This window comes from Asterias amurensis, chromosome 6 (assembly GCF_032118995.1).
Source record: "Asterias amurensis chromosome 6, ASM3211899v1".
Lineage (NCBI taxonomy): Eukaryota > Metazoa > Echinodermata > Asteroidea > Forcipulatida > Asteriidae > Asterias > Asterias amurensis.
The window spans coordinates 25431815-25448314 of record NC_092653.1 but is presented as its reverse complement, the minus strand read 5'-3'; the positions used below and the strand labels follow the sequence as shown (position 1 = coordinate 25448314).

The following is a 16500-nucleotide window of genomic DNA, read 5'->3' as shown; positions in this document are numbered from 1 at the left end:
AATTTTCGACCTTGTGCTGTTTAGAGGGCATAATTTCATGGCTCTACTTTAGTTTTTACTGTTTTAGTAAAAAAAGAAACAGCACTAATGAAAGCAAAGAGGTCTTGACTTCATGTAGGCCTAAGTAAATAAAGACAAGAAGTAAAAAATGCCACAGCAAGCAAAGTCGTCAATTGGTCCACATTTCTTAGTTGACATGCTGGCAGTGTCCTGTTTCAAGAAGTTTAAATGTTACCAAAAATGAACTTAATTTTATTCCAAGTATGATGAGGTTAAAACTGATTTATTTTCAGTGTTTTTGAAAGACATTGTTTTGTTAGTTACCTTGTAGGCTGTCATCCCTCAGTGTAGTCATGGTGTGGTGATTGCAACGCTGGAGCTGACGTCTCAGCAAAAGATGTACCCCTCTCCTGATCCTACCATCCCATGACAGAGAAGTAATATGAAGGTTTGAATTAATGCATTCTTTCAATCACCTAAGAGAGTACCATCCTGCTAAAGTCAAAGTACAGGGTTGTTCTTTGCTGGTGGAGAATCTTTCCTTCTTCCAAAGATTGGCATGCCTTTGGCCAGATGCATCCATCCAACAGTTCAGTGTACTTTTATCAACTCATGCTCTTTTAGTAATTTTTCTCTTTCAGATGGCTGCCCATGGCTAGTTCTGGGAAGGTGAAGTAGACGAACTATCCATACAGTTGAGATGTCCAAGAAGGAGAGTCACCAGAAGCATGGACAGGAATCTTGACTTCTTCTTTAGTGGAGTGCTGATATTCTGATTGTCTTCCACTTGAAGCTGAGACATAGTGTTGAGGAACATTCCTCTGAGAGTATGCTGATGAGATACAATGCAGACCATGGTGAGTTAAAACATTAATATTGTTGCTGTTGTTTGGCTTATCATCAGCTTCAACATGTCTTTAAAAGACACAAGTGCTATTCACACGACAGCAGTTTAACTGAGGTCCCTTGCTTAAATTTAGCTTGGTTGTAAAATATAGTTTGACAATTTTAAAAGAGACCCTTTGCAGTACTACAGTATTGTTTTTCTCACTCTAGGTACATTTTGTATTAATGTTACAACCATATTGCTACAATTTAACAATGGACACTTGCTAAATTGCTCTTGTGTGAAAGAGGCTAAAGATCCGTCACAGTGGGGGACATGCCAATAGGGCAACGGTTAAGTTTAGTCCAATAGCTTGGTGTTGCTATCATGGCACCAGTAAAACTGGCTTCTTACAACCATAAAACTTGACAAGCCATAATATAACTTTTTTTTAATTACCCTTACAACAATGTGTATTAAGTAAGTTCTGAATACTCAGTACTTTCCCAAGTTTTGTGAACAAAAGTCATCGAAAATATTTAACAACTAAAGGTAAAAGCAAGTTATCTGAAGGCTCACTGATATATAAACAAAGTTCTATCAGCAGTACTTCATAATTATTGCTTAGTATTTATTTAGCGCCTACGTACTGTATTGTGTTTGTTTCTTGTGGTAAACTGATTGTTATGCCACTATTCTTTACTCGCTCTTACTCTCGCCACAGATTAGTTTTGCTTCATTTCTTTCGTTAGGGGGTCCATACTCGACGAGCTTTGCTTTTTATGGGCCCCCTCCAACTCCATCACCTTGTGCTCTGTATGTTATTTGCTTTGTTTTCCGTAATTTATATTTTGCCTTTGCTTGTAAATGTTGCATTATAGTATTATTTCATGTATTATCATTATTCCATTTGCTTGTAAAACATAGTTCTTTTTTCACTTCTAATTGTTTTGTTTATTTGTTTGGATTTGGAAATAACGTGAATTGAATTGAATTGAATAAGAGTATACAGTGCTATTCTGTGCTTGTAGGTAAAACCATAAAATTACTATTTTGTTGCTATTTTCAATTATTTGTTACTGCAAATTGTTTTTTATTTGCTTTTGTTGCAGAAAGGCTCAGCATCTCCAAAGACACCCATCAGCAAGTAGATCTACAAGACCAGCCTTTGATAGAGGAGCTGCACCCTCAAGTAAAAGGTGAATTTCTCACAACAATACTTGTATTACCTACTTCTGATCTTATTAGAGCTCTTTAGTAATTGTGCAGAATTTTGTTGCTGTGTTTGGTTAACCAAACTATTCAATAGTTCCCCTTCAATTGTTTATGAATGAAAGTGTCAATATAAATGCCTTTCCCCTTCAATTGTTTATGAATAAAAGTGTCAATATAAATGCTTTAATGTTAAATCAAAGTTTGAAACTTGAAATGTTGCATATCATTTGATTTTGTTTGTGTTCAGTCTGGCTGATTATCTCCAACTACATCTACCCAGTAATGAGCAGGTGTCCAAGACCAACCTAAGACGTCGGAGTCACTTGACGGTTGCTACACCAGGATGCTGCATATGGCCCTATAAACATCTCCTGGCAGGACCATATGAAAACTTCAATCTGTATGCTGGCCGAAGACTACAGATGAGATCTGCGAACACCGGTTCAAGTTGCTGGGCACTGTGTTTATCCCCTCTGAGCTTGTTGCTTGCCTAACCATCCTCTTGGGGACCACTCATCAAGGCAAGGCTTCTTGTGGGAGAAGATGTCTTACATTCATAGACACCCTGAAACAAGACACTGGCTTTGCCAGCGCTGATGAACTACGCTCCTGCATGCTATGGATCAACACGTCTGGACAAAAAAAACAATGAGCAGGCTCGAGCTACTTTGCATGGCGCTCGCCTTGTTGAAGAAGACGTAGGAGCTGCACTCTCCAGAAAAGGTGAATTCCCAAACAGTGAACTTAATATTAAAACATGTTCCGACCAGGACCAAATTTCATGGCTCTGCTGATCGCTGAACTCCGCACTTACGATCATGATTCCCCGCTGACGTGCATGCGCCAAATTTCTGCGCTAGCCTTGTAAGCATAGAATGCCTAGTAATGTGGAGTACGCACGCACAGAAGCCAAAATCCGCCGCTAACCCGTGAAATACGCTTGCCGTAAAGCGCTGATTCTGTGCTTACAGAATTGCCCGGTTTGGTAAGCACTGATTCTGTGCTTACGGTAATGAGCCTGGGCCCTGTTCCAACTAAAGCTTTCTATGCAGAATGCATATTCAGTTGTCCTGGTTTAAACATACATTCATAAATACCTCGGACAGTTTCGCTATTCCTATTGGTGGAGAGCGCGTCACATGGGTGTGTATAAACATATGTGTATAAACCTTTGAAACATGGGCGTGACACGCGAGCTTGCACCTGTGCTTACAAGACAGTTTCTTCATTCCTGTTGGTCGAGAGCAACGGCCAGAACAGTTGTGCCACATCACGCGATACGCGCGACCGCACAGCATTCCCTTATAAGGAGTTGTTTACCAGAGGGTGGCTGAGGGTCTTACCATTTCATAGCTGGAGGGGTGTTGTGTTGAAAGAAATCATTGAACAATTATAATTTTTGCATTTATTTTACTTTTTGACCAAAAGTCTTGATGTTTTTTGACCGCAAAGGTATTTATGAATGGGAATCAAACTGTGTTGAATCGGTTTTCAACTAGTGGTTTAAACCCACCGAGGCCTGGTTCTTTATAATTTACCTTGACTTAGTCTCGGAAAATTATCAAGAACCAGGCCTTGTTGGGTCTAAACCACTAGTTGAAAACCTCTTCACCACACATTGATTCCCTTATTTATATAAGTCTTTGGTTGAGGTTTGAAAGATTTTTCGGTTTGAAAAATGTTGGGAAGGTACTTGAGTGAGCTTTGTGTTAAACCAAAATATCAAGACAAATTCCTAACTGTTGGTAATTTAAATTGTGCATGTCATTTGCTGGAATACTATGTCCATTTAGTTTAATTCTGAGAGCTCTTTGAAACAATGCATTACGATGCTGCTTTCAAAGTTTCTTCTTCATTTATTGTTAATTGTTTGAGTACACAAAAGTTAAAGGTAAATGCAAATTATCTAAAAGCTCACTGGTATAAAAATTAAGTTCAGATCAGCACTACTTCATAAGAGCTCTGTTTCATGCATTGGAACCCCCCGCCCCCCGCGAATTGATTTTGCTTATTTTGATTGCAAAAAAAAATATTCCTGTTGTGCATGAGTTCCTTCAACTACTTTGTTTCTGTTTTCATTAATTTGTTGCTGCAAATTGTTAGATTTTTATTTATTTTATGTTTTCAGAAAGGCTCAGCATCTCCAAAGACATCTGCCCATCAGCAAGTAGATCTACAAGACCAGCCTTCAATTGAGGAGCTGCACTCTCAAGTCGAAGGTGAATTTCTTACAACAAAACTTGTAATGTTTACTTCTGGTCCTAAACAGAGCAGTCTAGTAGTGTTCATAATTGTTGTTGCCGTATTGGGTTAACCAAAAACAAATATGAGTCATTTTCTTGCATCAATACAAACTATCAGTCATTTCCCTGTAGCCTTACAGCCATTTCGCAGTTGACAGACTGCGTTGTGTTTTTTAGTCGGCTTTTAAAGTGCTTTTATAGTAAGCTTTATTTGATCAAGACAAGTTCATAGATTTTTTATTTTAAAGTTGCATGCTATTTGCAGGATAACTTTTATTTGAGAAGAGAGATATATAGAGCAATGATTGATACAGTTCATACAGCACCAATCCCGAAGAGAACTGTTTCATGCAGGCAATTGACATTTCCAAGTTTTACTGTTGTATATTTGGAATGCAGCAATCCAAATGGTATGCATGAGTTCCTAGAAACCATTTGTTGTTGACTCGAGTCAGTGACTTGGACTCAAGTCACCAATTTTGAGTGACTTGTGACTTGACTTGACTTGGACAAAAATGACTTGCGACTTGACTTGACTTGCACAAAAATGACTTGCACAAAAATGACTTGAGAGTTTAGAATTGACTTGAATATAAACTATCTTCAAATGTTTTCTTGAAAAATCAAGTCGCTTCCGCACACGATGTTGTTTGTTATCATGCCCAGTCCCAGTGCATAAAACAGGCACGAGATTGATTCCACCGACTGTGGCCACACTTTGGTCCATGTCTGGTTTTCACATCCATATGCAGGTGTATGGACGATCTGCAATAAGACTACTGCCATGACTGTCGCCTAACTTTCCACACACACACAATCGCACACAGATTGTTGTGTGCTGACTTGTTGATGAGGTTTTTAGTTTTTCACAACTTTACTGATGGCAATTAAAAAACAAAAATGCCCAAATTGCATAAGCTTTTGGTCTCATCAGTGAAGATACATCGCTACATAAAACAAAGATTACTTGTGTCTCTGCATGGTCATTAATAGTCAAGTATATTTTAAAGTTCTTTTTTCCCTCCTATTTTGTTAAACTCATGCATTTATTTTTCATTATTGAATAACACATCGAAAGTGGTTCCAATGGAGCGAAACAAAGGTAGTTGATGAAAAGATTTGATTTTTCTTGAGTTTGTCACAACTTAATGAGAGTGGACTTATTTTGGGACATTATTTGGCGTGTGACTTATCTTGACTTGCAAAACTTTGACTTGTGACTTGACTTAACCTGACTTGGAGAAAAATTACTTGCCACTTGAATTGACTTGAGGAAAAGGTCTTGGTTACAACACTATTTGAAACCATGTGTTGCTTACAATTTTGAGTTTTTTGTTGTTGTTTGCATTTCACTTAATTTTTATTAAAAATTTCTTTTTTACAAATCCAGAGTTGGAAGCAAGTTTTCTGTACTTTAACTGTTTTGATGATGGGTAGTCTTAAACATCAACTGTTACAAACTGTGTATTTTGTGTGTTTGTGTTGCAGTCAGGCTTAACATCTGCAAAGACTTCTCTCTGATCACAAGTAGATCTCCAACCAAGACCAGCCGATGATGAAGGAGCTACACTCTCCAGTTAAAGGCGAGTTCATAACAAGATTACTTTTAATATTTACCCCATTCTCGAATGGAGCTCTGTAATAATTATGCAGAATGCATGTTGTTACTCTTGTTTAAAGCGATTACATGTCTGGGCCTAGCGTCCTGCCTCGTTGGACTCAATTTTTGTAATTTTTGTACGAAATATGGGTTCCAATCCTAAATCCTGGTTAGTCGCAACAATTGTATCCTTGAGCAAGGCACTTTGCCTTAATTGCTTCTCTCCAACCAGGAGTAAAAATGGGTATTCCCTGTGTTTGCCAATTTCGAATAACTTTCCTTTCTGGGTAACAGGCCTTTAGTGGTTTGCCAGTAATTATTTGATGCTGGTTCACTGTCGTTTCTTGAGCAACATTCCTCTGGTGCTATTTCACTAGTTGCCACTGCGATTTACTGTCGTTTGTTAAGCAACTGGCTTTTGGGGGCATGTCACTGGTTGCCAATGTTGGTTCACTTTCGTTTCTTGAGCGACAGGTCACTGGTGCTAGTTGCCAATGTCGGTTAACTGTTATTTGTTGAGCGACAGGCCTCTGGTGGTATGCCATTGGTTTCCAATGTCGTTCACTTTCGTTTCTTGGGTGCCATTCCTCTGGTGCTAGTCACTGGGTGCCGATGTCGGTTCATTGTCGTTTCTTGAGCGACAGGCCTTTGGTGCTATGCCATTGGTTTCCGATGTCAGTTTACTGTCATTTCTTGAGAGACATTTCTCTGGTGCTAGTCACTGGGTGCCGATGTCGGTTCATTGTCCTTTCTTGAGCGACAGGCTTTTGGTGCTATGCCATTGGTTTCCGATGTTGGTTTACTTTCGTTCCTTGAGCGACATTTCTCTAGTGCTAGTCATTGGTTGTCGATGTCGGTTCATTGTCGTTTCTTGAGCGACAGGCTTTTGGTGCTATGCCATTGGTTTCCGATGTCGGTTTACTTACGTTCCTTGAGAGACATTTCTCTGGTGCCATTGGTTTCCGATGTCGGTTTACTTACGTTCCTTGAGCAACATTTCTGTGGTGCTATTCACTGGTTGCCGATGTCGGTTCATTGTCGTTTCTGGAGCGACAGGCATTTGGTGCTATGCTATTGGTTTCCGATGTCAGTTTACTTTCGTTCCTTGAGCGACATTTCTCTGATGCTAGTCACTGGTTGACGATATCGGTTCATTGTCGTTTCTTGAGCAACAGGCCTTTGGTGCTATGCCATTGGTTTCTGATGTCGGTTTACTTTCGTTCCTTGAGCGACATTTCTCTGGTGCTAGTCACTGATTGCCGATTTTGGTTCATTGTCGTTTCTTTAACGACAGGCCTTTGGTGCTATGCCATTGGTTTCTGATGTTGGTTTACTTTCGTTCCTTGAGCGACATTTCTCTGGTGCTAGTCACTATTTGCCGATATCGGTTCATTGTCGTTTCTTGAGCAACAGGCCTTTGGTGCTATGCCATTGGTTTCTGATGTCGGTTTACTTTCGTTCCTTGAGCGACATTTCTCTGGTGCTAGTCACTGATTGCCGATTTTGGTTCATTGTCGTTTCTTTAACGACAGGCTTTTGGTGCTATGCCATTGGTTTCTGATGTCGGTTTACTTTCGTTCCTTGAGCGACATTTCTCTTGTGCTAGTCACTGGTTGCCGATGTCGGTTCATTGTGGTTCTTGAGCGACAGGCTTTTGGTGCTATGCCATTGGTTTCTGATGTCGGTTTACTTTCGTTCCTTGACGACATTTCTCTAGTGCTAGTCACTGGTTGCCGATGTCGGTTCATTGTGGTTCTTGAGCGACAGGCTTTTGGTGCTATATATGCCATTGGTTTCCAATGTCGGTTTACTTACGTTCTTTGAGCGACATTTCTCTGGTGCTAGTCACTGGTTGCCGATGTCGGTTCATTGTCGGTTCTTGAGTGACAGGCCTATGGTGCTATGCTATTGGTTTCCGATGTCGGTTTACTTTCGTTCCTTGAGTGACATTTCTCTGGTGCTAGTCACTGGTTGCCGATGTCGGTTCATTGTCGTTTCTTGAGCGACAGGCCTTTGGTGCTATGCTATTGGTTTCCGATGTCGGTTTACTTTCGTTCCTTGAGCGACATTTCTCTGGTGCTAGTCACTGGTTGCCGATGTCGGTTCATTGTCGTTCCTTGAGCGACAGGCCTTTGGTGCTATGCCATTGGTTTCCCATGTCGGTTTTCTTTCGTTTCTTGAGCGACATTTCTATGGTGCTAGTCACTGGTTGCCGATGCAGTTCATTGTCGTTTCTTGAGCGACAGGCCTTTGGTGCTATGCCATTGGTTTCCGATGTCAGTTTACTTTCGTTCCTTGAGCGACATTTCTCTGGTGCTAGTCACTGGTTGCCGATGTCGGTTCATTGTTGTTTCTTGAGCGACAGGCCTTTGGTGCTATGCCATTGGTTTCCGATGTCGGTTTACTTTCGTTCCTTGAGTGACAATTCTCTGGTGCTAGTCACTGGTTGCCGATGTCGGTTCATTGTCGTTCCTTGAGCGACAGGCCTTTGGTGCTATGCCATTGGTTTCCGATGTCGGTTTACTTTCGTTCCTTGGGCGACATTTCTCTGGTGCTAGTCACTGGTTGCCGATGTCGGTTCATTGGCATTTCTTGAGTGACAGGCCTTTGGTGCTATGCCATTGGTTTCCGATGTCAGTTTACTTTCGTTCCTTGAGCGACATTTCTCTGGTGCTAGTCACTGGTTGCCGATGTCGGTTCATTGTCGTTTCTTGAGCGACAGGCCTTTGGTGCTATGCCATTGGTTTCCGATGTCGGTTTACTTTCGTTCCTTGGGCGACATTTCTCTGGTGCTAGTCACTGGTTGCCGATGTCGGTTCATTGGCATTTCTTGAGTGACAGGCCTTTGGTGCTATGCCATTGGTTTCCGATGTCAGTTTACTTTCGTTCCTTGAGCGACATTTCTCTGGTGCTAGTCACTGGTTGCAGATGTCGGTTCATTGTCGTTTCTTGAGCGACAGGCCTTTGGTGCTATGCCATTGGTTTCCCATGTCGGTTTTCTTTCGTTTCTTGAGCGACATTTCTCTAGTGCTAGTCACTGGTTGCCGATGTCGGTTCATTGTCGTTTCTTGAGCGACAGGCTTTTGGTGCTATGCCATTGGTTTCGATGTCGGTTTACTTACGTTCCTTGAGCGACATTTCTCTGGTGCTAGTCACTGGTTGCCGATGTCAGTTCATTGTCGTTTCTTGAGCGACAGGCCTTTGGTGCTATGCTTATGGTTTCCGATGTCGGTTTACTTTCGTTCCTTGAGCGACATTGCTCTGGTGCTAGTCACTGATTGACGGTGTCGGTTCATTGTCGGTTCTTTAACGACAGGCCTTTGGTGGTATGCCATTGGTTTCCGATGTCGGTTTACTTTCGTTCCTTGAGCGACATTTCTATGGTGCTAGTCACTGGTTGCCGATGTCGGTTCATTGTCGTTTCTTGAGCGACAGGCCTTTGGTGCTATGCCATTGGTTTCCGATGTTGGTTTACTTTCGTTCCTTGAGCGACATTTCTCTCGTGCTAGTCACTGGTTGCCGATGTCGGTTCATTGTCGTTTCTTGAGCGACAGGCCTTTGGTGCTATGCCATTGGTTTCCGATGTCGGTTTACTTTCGTTCCTTGGGCGACATTTCTCTGGTGCTAGTCACTGGTTGCCGATGTCGGTTCATTGTCGTTTCTTGAGCGACAGGCCTTTGGTGCTATGCCATTGGTTTCCGGTGTCGGTGTACTTTCGTTCCTTGAGCGACATTTCTCTAGTGCTAGTCACTGGTTGCCGATGTCGGTTCATTGTCGTTTCTTGAGCGACAGACCTTTGGTGCTATGCTATTGGTTTCCGATGTCGCTTAACTTTCGTTCCTTGAGCAACATTTCTCTGGTGCTAGTCACTGGTTGCCGATGTCGGTTCGTTGTCGTTTCTTGAGCGACAGGCCTTTGGTGCTATGCCATTGGTTTCCGATGTCGGTTTACTTTCGTTCCTTGAGCGACATTTCTATGGTGCTAGTCACTGGTTGCCGATGTCGGTTCATTGTCGTTTCTTGAGCGACAGGCCTTTGGTGTTATGCCATTGGTTTCCGATGTCGGTTTACTTTCGTTCCTTGGGCGACATTTCTCTGGTGCTAGTCACTGGTTGCCGATTTCGGTTCATTGTCGTTTCTTGAGCGACAGGCCTTTGGTGCTATGCCATTGGTTTCCGAGGTCGGTTTACTTTCGTTCCTTGAGCGACATTTCTCTGGTGCTAGTCACTGGTTGCCGATGTCGGTTCATTGTCGTTTCTTGAGCGACAGGCCTTTGGTGCTATGCCATTGGTTTCTGATGTCGGTTTACTTTCGTTCCTTGAGCGACATTTCTCTGGCGCTAGTCACTGGTTCTTGATGTAGGTTCATTGTCATTCCTTGAGCGACAGGCCTCTGGTGTTATGCCATTGGTTTCCGATGTCGGTTTACTTTCGTTCCTTGAGCGACATTTCTCTGGTGCTAGTCACTGATTGCAGATGTCGGTTCATTGTCGTTTCTTGAGCGACAGGCCTTTGGTGCTTTGCCATTGGTTTCTGATGTCGGTTTACTTCCGTTACTTGAGCGACATTTCTCTGGTGCTAGTCACTTGTTGCCGATGTCGGTTCATTGTCGTTTCTTGAGCGACAGGCCTTTGGTGCTGTGCCATTGGTTTCCGATGTCGGTTTACTTTCGTTCCTTGAGCGCAATTCTCTGGTGCTAGTCACTGGTTGCCGAAGTCGGTTCATTGTCGTTTCTTGAGCGACAGGCCTTTGGTGCTGTGCCATTGGTTTCCGATGTCGGTTTACTTTCGTTCCTTGAGCGACATTTCTCTGGTGCTAGTCACTGGTTGCAGATGTCGGTTCATTGTCGTTTCTTGAGCAACAGGCCTTTGGTGCTATGCCATTGGTTTCCAATGTCGGTTTACTTTCGTTCCTTGAGCTACATTTCTCTTGTGCTAGTCACTGGTTTCCGATGTCGGTTCATTGTCGTTTCTTGAGCGACAGGCATTCAGTTCTATGCCACTGGTTGCCGTTGTCAGGTCACTGTCGTTTAATGTTGTCCTATTCCATTGGTTGCTGATGTCGGTTCATAATTGGTGTTAACAAAATTATATTTTATCACACTTTTAATAAAGATTGAACACCCAATTAGGGGGCCTGCCCAGTTTGATACACCCTGTATTGTATCATGCAAATTAAATTGTTGGCTTATATTTAGTTTTTTTTTCTTCAAACTTCACCTTTCAGAGACGGAGATGTGAGGAATGGTTTCCTGAAAAGAAGTGCAGAATTGAATCACCACTACTGATATCATGAAGGATACTGGGTATAAAGGAGAGCAACGCATATAAAAACATCGCTATCTTCAAGACATCTAAGCTGCAAGCAATTATGGATGGAACAATCAATATGTTGTCTTTAACAGTAAGGTAATATTAAATTTGTTTTGTATGAACTGAATAAGCTACAATGTATTCAGAACACTGCTGCACGCCTGTTGTGGAACAGTCTCCAAGAAATGAGCACATCATCCCTATTCTTAGCTCTCTCTACTGGCTGCCGATTAAGGACCATATTGTGTTCAAGCAAATGTTGCTCACTTACAAGTCTCATTATGGTCTCACTCCTACTTGTGTCTCCAAACTTAAAACTTTGTATAAAACTTATCCTCGCTGTCTTCACTTATCATCACAGTTTCTACTGCAAGCTCCCCACCGAGTCTGTACCTCGCAATATGGGGGGTCAATGCTGCTCCCACCTTATGAAACAGTCTTCATCTTATTGTTAGCCAAGCTACTTCGATCACTTCCTTCAAGAGTCGTTCCAACTATTGTTTTAGCTGAACATTCCTGTGTTGTTTTTATGGCGAGATGCTGAGGATCTTGGCCAAGGGTGAAGTGCTGGTAACCTCTCCCCTTTTCATTACTTTTCGAATTAATGATGCACTCATTGTGCTTTTTAATTCTTGTTTTAACTGAACATTCCTGCATTGTTTTTATGGCCAGATGCTGAGGATCTTGGCTAAGGGTGTAAGTGCTGGTAACCTCTCCCCTTTTAAACATGTTTTCTATTATTGGTATGTTACTTTTGTGTAGAGGTGTATATAGGCACTGGACACTATTGGTAATTCCTCAAAACAATTTTTAGCGTAAAAACCTATTTGCTAACTAGCAATGGAGAGCCGTTGCTAGTTTGCAACATTGTGAGAAATGGCTCCCCCTGAAGTAACGTAGTTTTTGAAATAATAAAGACTTCAGCTGAAGCCTTTTATTATGCATCTTAAAGCAGTCACACAAATTTATGCAACAAGGGTGTTTTTTATTTCATTATTATCTTGCAACTTCAATGACCAATTGTGCCCAAATTTGTTATTTTATGCATACATGTATGTTGGGAGTGAAAATACTAGTCTTTGACAGTTACCAAATGTGTCCATGCAGTGCCTTTAATAAGTATATTTCGTTATTGTTGTTATGATTTTAATTGAACATCTTGTAAATAAGTACACCATTGCAAGCAAGCACAAATGCGATTTTGTTTGCGCTTTGAAATTGCGATAAATTGTGAAATTGCATAATGCATTTTTAAGCAAGTTTTTTGGAAGTGCAGCATTTAGATTAAAGGGACCTGGACACATGCACGTGGCATGTGGGGTCCTACTTCCGGCTCGGGCCACTGGGTGGTTGATCTTAAAGGTGCATTTGGGCTCCTCATCTGTCAGGATGGTGCCGGTGTTATCACAAATATGGTTGACCAACGGAAGTAGTCCCTAGTCCTTTCAACTAGGGACCGCGTTAGTACGAGTAGGGAGGCTGTCCTGGCGCCGAAGTTGGGACAGTGGACCGGACCCATCCCCTTAAGGGATGGTGCAATTGGCTCTTACGATCTCAGAAAGCGTGTGGGGCTGGTATCCTGGAACCTGCACGTTGGTAGCCCTGCTAATTGAACTAAGCTTACCAGGATGACAATCAGCAAAATCTGATGACAAAAAATGCTTGCGATGGTGTACTTCAATAGTTTTATAATTATAAGCTTTTATGTGAAACAAGTTTAGTTCTAAAATATATCTGCATTATATGTTGTGCATCACAAACAAGGATTTGAAACAAAAAATGTGGGAGACTATATAGCGTTTTGAAGGCGTGCACCCCAGTATGATGTCTTGCAGTGTATCCCATTATAGTCTGTCTCTTATCATGGGAGTATCAGCTCCTATAATGGTGACATTGTGAGATTGCACTTATCATGCGAAGGTGCGTGCCACTTCTGCATTTATGCGGAGGTGTGTGCCACTTCTGCCTTGTGCGGAGGTGCGTGCTGCTTCTCAACGGTCAAACTCTCTCAGGCTCAGGCAAAGATAGCCAATCAATAAGTTATGTTGAAAAAATCCCCCCTAAACAAATGTTAAATATAGAATAGAATAACCCTTACCCTAATCTTAGCAACAAGAAATACATCAACTATAGGAGAATCTGTCGTTTTGAAGGCGTGCCACCCAAGTATGATGTCTTGCAGTGTATCCCATTATAGTCTGTCTCTTATCATGGGAGTATCAGCTCCTATAATGGTGACACTGTGAGAATGCACTTATCATACGAAGGTGCGTGCCACTTCTGCATTTATGCGGAGGGGTGTGCCACTTCTGCCTTGTGCGGAGGTGCGTGCTGCTTCTTAACGGTCAAACTCTCTCAGGCTCAGGCAAAGATAGCCAATCAATAAGTTATGTTGAAAAATCCCACCCAAAACAAATGTTAAATATAGAATAGAATAACCCTTACCCTAATCTTAGCAACAAGAGATACATCAACTATAGGAGAATCCATCGTTTGGAAGGCGTGTCACCCCAGTATGATGTCTGCAGTGTATCCCATTATAGTCTGTCTCTTATCATGGGAGTATCAGCTCCTATAATGGTGACATTGTGAGAATGCACTTATCATGCGAAGGTGCGTGCCACTTCTGCATTTATGCGGAGGTGTGTGCCGCTTCTGCCTTGTGCGGAGGTGCGTGCTGCTTCTTCACGGTTAAACTCCCTTAGTCTCAGTCAAAGATAGCCCATCAATTTGAAGAAATCCCCCAAAAAGAAAGGCCAAACTGAAATAAAATGTTTGTGGTGTACTTAATGTATAAAGCTATGCACTTATTTTTTTAATTGTGATGTTAAACTTTATCTTGGGTGTTTACAGTACTTTTGGCTGGTTGTGTTTAGACCCCAAATAAGTGTTCACTGGTTAAATGTTGGTATAGAATTGAGGTTGCTGCTGATAGGTTTGAGCGTGAGTGGTGCGCGCATAACGATGTCACGCATTGAAATGTTGCGGAAATATCTCATTTGTTTCTTGTTTTGTCACATAGGTCTTGTTCTATGAAAGACCTGCACTGGTCTGTGTTGTCGTGTTTTTTCATGATTCACAGACAAAATTATATTACAAAATTTAAATAATTAAAATATAAATGATGAAACTTACTATTAATGATTTAAGCTTTGTAAATAACAAAGTCTGTTCCACAAAACAACTTATTTTGATTGGTGTTTTTTTTTACATTTAATTAGATCTTACCACTAACATCGAAAAAATTAATTAAATATTTTTATAGTTTAATTAAAACTACTATAACAATGCACCACATTACAAAGTAGCATTATGAAATGTTAATCATACAAAAATAAATCAAAAATCAGTAGAGAAAATTATAATTTATAATTTACAGTTTATAAGAATGTAATTTGTATAATTTATGAATTTGACAATATGTAATTAGGGGGTTGCTTTTTCTACTAACATTCCACAATTAAATTAGAACTAACATTTATCGATATCATTTGAATAAAATTGACACTTATTAACATATCCTCTGGTAACATGTTTATGACAACTTAAACATTACATTAACAAAAGGGGGAAGGACACAATTGTTTCACAAAAATTAAAACAATAAATACAGTTTAATTTAATAAATCACATGTATGAACTTTATATTATACAATCAGTGGGGACCAGGCCTACATGCAGATGAATATTATGGTTAAGTTTTTATGACACACTTTAACATAAAAAAGTACTAACATATAGCTAATTGTATACAATATTCTTTCAAATTTATGGGTAACATTAAAACAAATTCAAAAATTAATTCTGTCGTATGAACTAATAAACTAATTTATATTTTTTTATAAATCGAAAGTTAGACTAAAAGACTTTCACAAAAGTGTAAGATAAAATGGCGTGTAACGTCGGCAAAACAAAACATTGCTCGTTTTATATTACCGTGCGCTGCGGATATCGGACATTAATATGCATTTAAAACGCGGTCGGTGCATCTATTAACTCGGGCAAAAAATATCCTATGATAACCTTAGGACAAAAGGTGAAGGACACAATTATTTAATTAATACTTATGAACTTAGGTATGAACATTATATAATAATGATCAGTGGGGGATGCCAGGCCTACATGAAGATTAATATTATGTAATATTATTAGTTTTTATTTAACAGTTTTAGTTTTTATGTAACAGTTTAGTTTGGAAATTAACTATATAAAATTATCTGCATTAAAACAAATCTAACAGATCTGAATGTCTACATTATTCTTTCAAATTAATGGGCAACTTTAAATCAAATTAACAAATTAATGCTATAATATGAAATAAGTACTAAATTTATTTTTTTATAAATTGAAAGTGAGACTAAAAGAGTTTCAGGAAGGTGTGAGATAAAATGGCGTGTAACGTCGGCAAACAAAATAGTGCTTGTTTTTTTTATTATCGTAGGCTGCGGATATCGGACATTAGTATGCATTTAAAATGTGGTTGATGCATCTGTTAACTTAAAATATCCAATACAGCCTTAGGACAAAAGGGTAAAGGACATAATTATTTAACTAAAATTAAAACAATAAATACTTATGAAATTAGGTATGAACATTATTATTTACATTGTGTAATCAGTGGGGGATGCCAGGCCTACATGTAAATTATTATTATGCTTTAATTTTTATGACTTAGTTTTATTTGGAAATTAACTATATAAAATTAACTGCATTCATTTTGTGCATCACAAACAGGTAACTTTGTCAATGTACATTATTCTTTCAAATTTTAGCACCATAGTTAATTGTATTTAAAAGTTGATGCTTTAATATGAAGTATGTCGTAACAGCTAATTTATTTCAATAAACAGAAAGTGAAACTGATAGAGTTACTTCATAGTGTAAGATAGGCTTTGACGAGTTCATAAAATCTCGGGTAGCGTCGGTAAATAAAAATATTGCTTGTTTTATAATGATTGCGCGCTGCAGATATCGGACGTTAATAAGCATTTTAAATGTGGTCGATGCATCTATTAAGTCTGGCAAACAAAGCAGCCTCGCTTCTGTAAGGGTATCATGTAAAAACATCTGTTTAAAAAAAATAGGAAATGATGTATTTAAATGCTTGAGTTTTAAATCTATGCGTTTATAAAGTTTAGGTAAGCTTTGATATTATAAAAACCACTTTTATTGTACGATTACATGAAATATTACTTAAAGAAATGTTCTATTAATGAGGCGTGTGTAGGAGGGTGCTGTTCGAAAGAATGAATAAAATGACAGCAAGATAGCGGAGCACCCTCTATGCAGTAACCAAATTAAATCTA

General features: G+C 39.9%; 1 pseudogene; it reads left to right on the top strand.

The window, feature by feature from the left end:
- Window positions 1-1295: 1295 nt before the first annotated feature.
- Window positions 1296-11214, top strand: LOC139938733 (uncharacterized; annotated as a pseudogene).
- The last annotated feature ends 5286 nt before the right edge of the window (window positions 11215-16500 follow it).